The 6,582-nt window shown below is 42.5% G+C and overlaps 1 long non-coding RNA gene across 1 annotated transcript; it reads right to left on the bottom strand.

Annotated features, from left to right (window-relative positions):
- Positions 1-280: 280 nt before the first annotated feature.
- LOC132343905 (uncharacterized) lies at positions 281-1,520 on the bottom strand. Its single transcript, XR_009492935.1, has 3 exons — positions 1,205-1,520; positions 1,018-1,120; positions 281-564 (listed from the first exon to the last, which is right to left on the bottom strand). It is a non-coding gene; the product is annotated as an uncharacterized lncRNA (long non-coding RNA).
- Between the last annotated feature and the right edge of the window lie 5,062 nt (positions 1,521-6,582).

Genomic DNA, 6,582 nt, shown 5'->3' with positions numbered 1-6,582 from the left:
TGCCCTTTGTATCAGTCCACTGCATCTGGCATTCAGTTAGACCTAGGGAGCTTTCTATTTTTGTCCATCTTAAAAGGAGTTTCTTGGTAGGATCAGGATTTAACATAGAACTTGGAATTTTGAATCTGACCCACTTCCCAGTTTGGTGGGAAGTCACTGGAGATTCTTTTGGAGTTGCTTGCTAAAAGAACTAACCTACATCTCTTCCTTCCTTCCTTCCATTACCAAATTAAAGGGTATGCACAGGTGTACTCAGTAAAGCCAATCTACTGACACCAGGTTGTCATGAAGGTTAAATGCAGCATTTATTTAAAGGCACCAGATAAGGAGTCCAGGACAGCTAATACTCAAAAAGCCCAAACTCCTCGATGGGTTTCAGCAAAGCATTTTTAAAGGCCAGATGAGGGAGGGGCATCCCAGGGTCTTTGATCAATTTGTGCACAATTCTCTGATTGGTTGATGGTAGGTCAGGATGGTGCCAATGATCAATCTTCAATAGGTCTGGGGGCTATATGCTCATGGCCATCAAATAGCACCTCCCATTTGGTGAGAGCTTTTTAGCATCTGTAAAACAATTCAGGAAACGTGCATAAGATACTGTTACATCTAGGGACTCCAGAGAAGAGCTAAAGCAGAGGATATGGGGGGTGCTGCCCTAGAAAGACCCCTATGGGTCCTACTCAATTACCCTTCCTTATTTATCTTCTCCCTTCCCTCCTTCATGTCTCCCTTCCTTCCTCATTCCTTTCTTTCTTTGTCTCTCCCTTTCTCCCATCTTTCTTGCTTGTCACAGGAGGGAAAAGAAGATGGTGATATGAGAGGTGTGAAACACATAAGTTTTGCCCTGAATTACCAAACAACAAAGCCAGGATCATAATCAGGCCTTCCAGTTTTCATCTCCTTTCTACCAAAGTGGTTAGATTTGTGTATTAATCAAAATAATATTAGCATCTGTCACATAGAGTCCCTGAAATCTCAGTGGTTTCACTGTCTTATTTCATGCTTATTTTTCATCACCTTTGTCAATGGACAGCATTCTGTGAAGTCACTCAGGGACCCAGGCTCCTTCTATCTCATAGCTCTGCCCTCTTCTTGGGCCTCAGACTCCTCTCTCTGTTGGCTGATGGAGAAAAAGAAGGTGGAGAAAGCATATGTGCTTCTTACTCACTTTGTACTGGGGGGAATGGATGTAACTTCTACTCACATTCCATTGGTGAGAACAAGTCACATGACCCCCACCTAGCTGCAAAGAATGCTGGGGTAAGTATTCTTTGGATGGGCAGAGAGTCCCCAGCAGTAATTCCACACTTGGCAAGAGAAGACCCAGTCTTTGGTTGTCAGCTAGTCATTTATGTCACAATTCACATCTTTCAGCAGGCATCCCCTTCTCTGCCCCATCTCCCATCCAACTGGAGCTCACTTCATTCTGCTTTATCTAGAGCCTTGCATGACCAGAATTTTTGCCAACTGAATCAGAAAACAGAAGTGCTGCATTCTCTAGCCAGACAAGCTCGCCATGGGATCTCTGAGGTTCATAAATCACAATGCAGAGGCAGTTCATCATCTGAAAAATGAGGAGGAAGAGCTGGCAAAGCCCAGCTCATAAAACAGATGTTCTTTTGGTGGAGAAGAGCAAAATAAGCAGGGTTACGGAAATCAAAAACCCAGGAAACTAGCCATCCTACCTTAAAAAAGCACAACTTCCCTAAAGTAATTCACTTTCCCCCTCTTACTATACCCTGCCCTCTAGGGGGAAAAGGGGAGAGTTATTTTCCCCAGTTTAGTTCTCCATTTTAAGCTGGGACAATAGCTGTTTTTCCTGTGTTTCCAAAAGTGTGGACGTTAATTTTTTTTTTCCCCACTGCATGACAAATACAATGATACCTCACTAACCACTGCGGGTCTGTTATGTTTCAGGATACACGCTGCTCTGCCATCCTTATCATGAAATCCCACTCAGGATAAATAAGATTCATTTCGGCTATAGCCATTTGTTCTTGTTAGGGAGCTGCCAGGATGGCATGAAATATTAAATGACAAGGGTTAATTCTGTTCTCAGCAAAGAGCTCCCATCTAATTTCCCATAAGATTGTACAATGGGTCATTGTGTCAGGCTTGAAATCAGCCTGCAAAAGCCTTCCCTGAGAAGGTTCTGTACTCTGGCTGTATTGATGATTCTGGCTTTTGTGATGGGAAAACAAAGCTGATTCTTCCTGCCACTGGGAGGAATGAGGGGCTTGGTTGTTCCCAGGGTGTGCAGCAGTGACTCTGACAATCTGCCTCTAGTGACTGGTGCTTCGTTATTTTCTTCTGGTTCCCTTGTGACGAATGGGGGTTTCTGGGGGTGGTGCTAGTGGTAAAGAACCTTCCTGTCAATGCAGGAGATGTAAAAGACATGGGTTCTATCCCTGAGTTAGGAAGATCCCCTGGAGAAGGACACGGCAGCAGCCCACTCCAGTGTTTGTGCCTCAAGAACCCCTGGGTGAAGGAGCCTGGTTGGCTACAGTCCATAGGGTCACAAAGAGTTGGATACAACTGAAGCAACTATACATACACATCTTTGGGTATTGGTCTTTCATGCTTACTTCTCCTGGTTTCTTATACAGAGATGATTTGTGTTAAGTGAGAAGGTTGTTGCTTTAAATTACATTGATGCTTTATTAATATGTTAAATGATCATGCTTGAGCTATATTCACTTACAGCATATGCATGTGCATTATGCAGGGCATTAGTAATGAATGAGAATGCTTTACTTAAAGATCTGTCTATAAATCAGTTGAACACGAGGGAAAAAAGAGTCATTGTTTATTTATGAAGCCTGGAAAAGGAATCACAGAGTGTAAATGTTATGTATTCTCTTATTCTAAAAACATTATGAAACATTGATTATATGTTTGTCATTAAGTTTATTCCCATGTTGCCTTTATATTCCTGATACAGTGTTACTCTTAAGGATTAAGCCTCTGAAATCTTCTGTAGACTTAAGAGTAGAAAGCTTCAAGGCTAGGTAGTAAACTTTGCTCGGACAGAAATTGGATATGTGCTCTCTTGCTGTGCAAATGGTACACAGGATGAGCCTTCAGAGTGTGCCGTTCTGTGGGAGTGTTTTACTACTGCCCGGGGTCCATTAACACTTTGCTTCTCAGTAAATTCAAATTAATAGACATTCATTGGGTTTCTTGCCTTCGAATTAAGGATAGGGCCAAGGTACTGTTTGTTGTTGTTTAGTCACTAAGTCATGTCTGACTCTTGTGACCTCATGGACTGGAACCCGCCAGGCTTCTTCTGTCCATGGGATTTTCCAGGCAAGAATACTAGAATAGGTTGCCATTTCCTTCTCCAGGGGATCTTCCTGCCCAGGGATTGAGCCTGTATCTCCTGCCTTGGCAGGTGGATTCTTTACTACTGAGCCACCAGGGACAACCAAGGTACTGTTAGAACATCTAAAATAAAGACATTCTGGGAAATTATTCCCTACAGCAGAACTGTCACTCTTCATAAGACTTCTGGAGTGGAATATTCACATGAAATTATAGCCAACAGGAAACAAGGCACCATTTTATTACTTGGCTAAGATTCTATTGAGAGCCATTGTTTCAAAATACATTGCTAGAGTGGCCTGAAGAATGTGGCCTTACATAAGAATCTATTGGGACCTCTATTAACTTCTAACCCCCTAGATCCTACTGTAGCAATTGGACAGATGCTGGGCAAGTCCTAGGATGTGCATAAGGATGAAAGGAAAGGGCTCAATATGGCCTCACTGGCTGACCTGTGCAATATGGCTGCTTGGATAGACCAGGCAGAGAAAGAGTGATGCTGTCCACTGGACCCATGGCTCAATCATTGTCCTGGAGCCTGGAATATAATGAGATTAGTAGTTCCTTCTCTTGAGGATGAAGAAGAGATTGAATCAAGAGCTGTTCTTTTTAAAAAAAATGTTATTTATTTATTTGGCTGCATCAGGTCTTAGCTGTGGCACAGGATCTTCATTGCCTTCTGTTAGATTTTTTGCTTCAGTGCACAGACTCTCTAATTGTGCATGGGCTTCAGTAGCAGTGGTGTCTGGGGATAGTTGGCCTGCAGCATATGGGAATCTCAGGTCCCTGATGAGGGCTCGAACCTGCGTCCCCTGCATAGCAAGGCAGATTCTTAACCACTGGATGGCCAGGGAAGTCCCAAATAAGAGCTGCTCGGAACCTTCTTTTCTTGCTATACCTCCTCTGCACTGGGTTTTAGCCTGAGATGATGGACATGGAGATAAGTAATACTAATCAGTTGCTATTTTTAAAATACTCAGAGGCTTGCAGTAGAGGTAATCCAGTAAACAAGTTAAACACTCTAGAAAATAGTAATAATAATCATCATAAAATGCCAACAACTTACTGAGTGCTTATGATGCATTGGGCACTGTGCCAAGAAGTCTGTAAGTTCACACGCGTTCTGGAGGTAGCATAGGAAAGGGAATGATCAACTTTGGCAAGACAGGATTTCTGGAGGAGGTGACATTTATGCTGCAATGTAAGAAGGAATAGGAATTCTCCAAATGCAAAAAAGATGAAGAACATTCCGGACAAGTGAAAGGGTGTGTTGTGTGTGTGTGTGTGTGTTGTGTGTGTGTGTGTGTTGTGTGTGTGTGTGTCTGTGTGTGTGTGTGTAATGATATAGGCCTGGAGAGAACTATACCCATCTCAGGGTCTCTGAAACATTATCTAGAGGACAGAGGTGGTGTGCAATGAATTTGAAAACAGAGGAAGAGTGAAATTGTACTTTTAATGCTAGGACAAGAAACTTGGATTTTTAAAATTCTTGACAATAGCCTTTTAAGGGATGTGTGGCTTCCCAAGTGACACTAGTGGTAAAGAATCCACCTGCCAATGCGGGAAATGCAGGAGACATGGGTTTGATCCCCAGGTCAGGAAGATCCCCCGGGTAGGAAATGGCAACATGCTCCAGTATTCTTTCCTGGGAAATTCATGGACAGAGGAACCTGGTGGGCTATGGTCCAAGGGGCTGCAAAGAGCCATTTATGACTGAACATACACACAAGAGATATATAAATAGAGAAAAGATTGCTCTAGGTCTTTGTAAAGGTCTTTCTGGCTACAGTTGGGAAGATGGCTTGGAGGAAATGAGACATGAGAGGTGAGCCACCCGAGTCAATAGGGGTGTAAACTAAGGAGATGTGATAACTTAGAGCAGAAAATGATCTGGAAAATCTGTGAGAAGAAGAACAGATGCCATGGTGGCTGCCAGGATGAGAGGACTGATGGGAAAGGAAAGAGTCCTGAATGACTTCATGATTTATTCATTAGGTGGCAGCCTCAGTGCGAAGGGCTGGAGTCAAAAGTAGACTGTCTACCTGGTGCCAGTCTCTACTAATTAGAGTTCTTGGTTGAAATCAGAAGCAACTCATTTTGAAAATTATTCATTATTTAATTCACTGTACCTGATCTTGTCTGTAGCACTCGAGATTTTCCATCTTAGCTGTGGCATGTGGGATCTAGTTCCCTGACCAGGCACTGAACCTGGGCTGCTGCACTGTGTGTTTGAAATCTTAGCCACCGGACCACCATGGAGGTCTCTTAAACCAGTTCTTGTTATGAATTTCTTTAATTGTGGCAAAATATGTGCTTATGCTCAGTCGCTTCAGTTGTGTCTGTCTCTCTGTGACCCTATGGATTGTAGCCTGCCAGGCTCCTCTGTCCATGGGGATTCTCCAGGCAAGAATACTGGAGTGGGTAGTCATGCCTGTCTCAAGGGATTCTTCCATACCAAGGGATTGAACCCCATCTCTTATGCCTCCTGCATTGGCAGGCAGGTTCTTTACCAGGAGTGTCACCTGGGAAGCCCATGGCAAAATATACATAACACAAAATTTATTGTAACACTTCTAAGTGTACCATGGTATTAAGTACATTCATACTGTTGTGCAACCATCACCACCTTCCATATTCAGAACTCTTTTCATCTTATGAAACTGAATATCTGTACTTGTTGAATAATAACTCTCCACCCTCCCCTTCCTCTAGCTTCTGGCTATCACAACACAAAAAGTATCTTGTCTCTATGATTTCAGTCACTCTAGGGACCTCATATAAATCAAATCTTAACATTATTTGTCCTTTTGGAAGTGACTTGTTTCAGTTAGCATGATGTCCTCAAGGTTCATCCATGTTGTAGCATGTGTCAGAGTTTCCTTCCTTTTAAAGGCTGAATAATATTCCACTGCTTGTATAGACCACACTTCGCTTATTAATTCATTGGTAGATGAGCACTTGGTTTGCATCCACGTTTTAGCTATTGTGAATCATTTTGCTATGAATGTGGTATAGAGTATTTCTCAAATACTCTCAAAGTATTTCTTTGAGATTCTGCTTTTAATTCTTTTGGGTTTACAGTTAGAAGCAGACTTGCTGAATTAAGTGGTATCTCTTTTTCTAATTTTTGAGGAACCACCGTGCTGTTTTCCAAAGTTCAAACAGCAGTGCACAAGAGTTCCAATTTCTCTACATCTGTCGCTACACTTGTTATTTTTTTTAAATTTTAACTTCCTTAACTCTTTTGGCTGCATCACTCAG

The sequence above is a fragment of the Bos taurus genome, chromosome 25 (genome assembly GCF_002263795.3).
Source record: "Bos taurus isolate L1 Dominette 01449 registration number 42190680 breed Hereford chromosome 25, ARS-UCD2.0, whole genome shotgun sequence".
Lineage (NCBI taxonomy): Eukaryota > Metazoa > Chordata > Mammalia > Artiodactyla > Bovidae > Bos > Bos taurus.
Note: the sequence above shows the minus strand (reverse complement) of the source record. Positions and strands in the feature narration are given on the sequence as shown.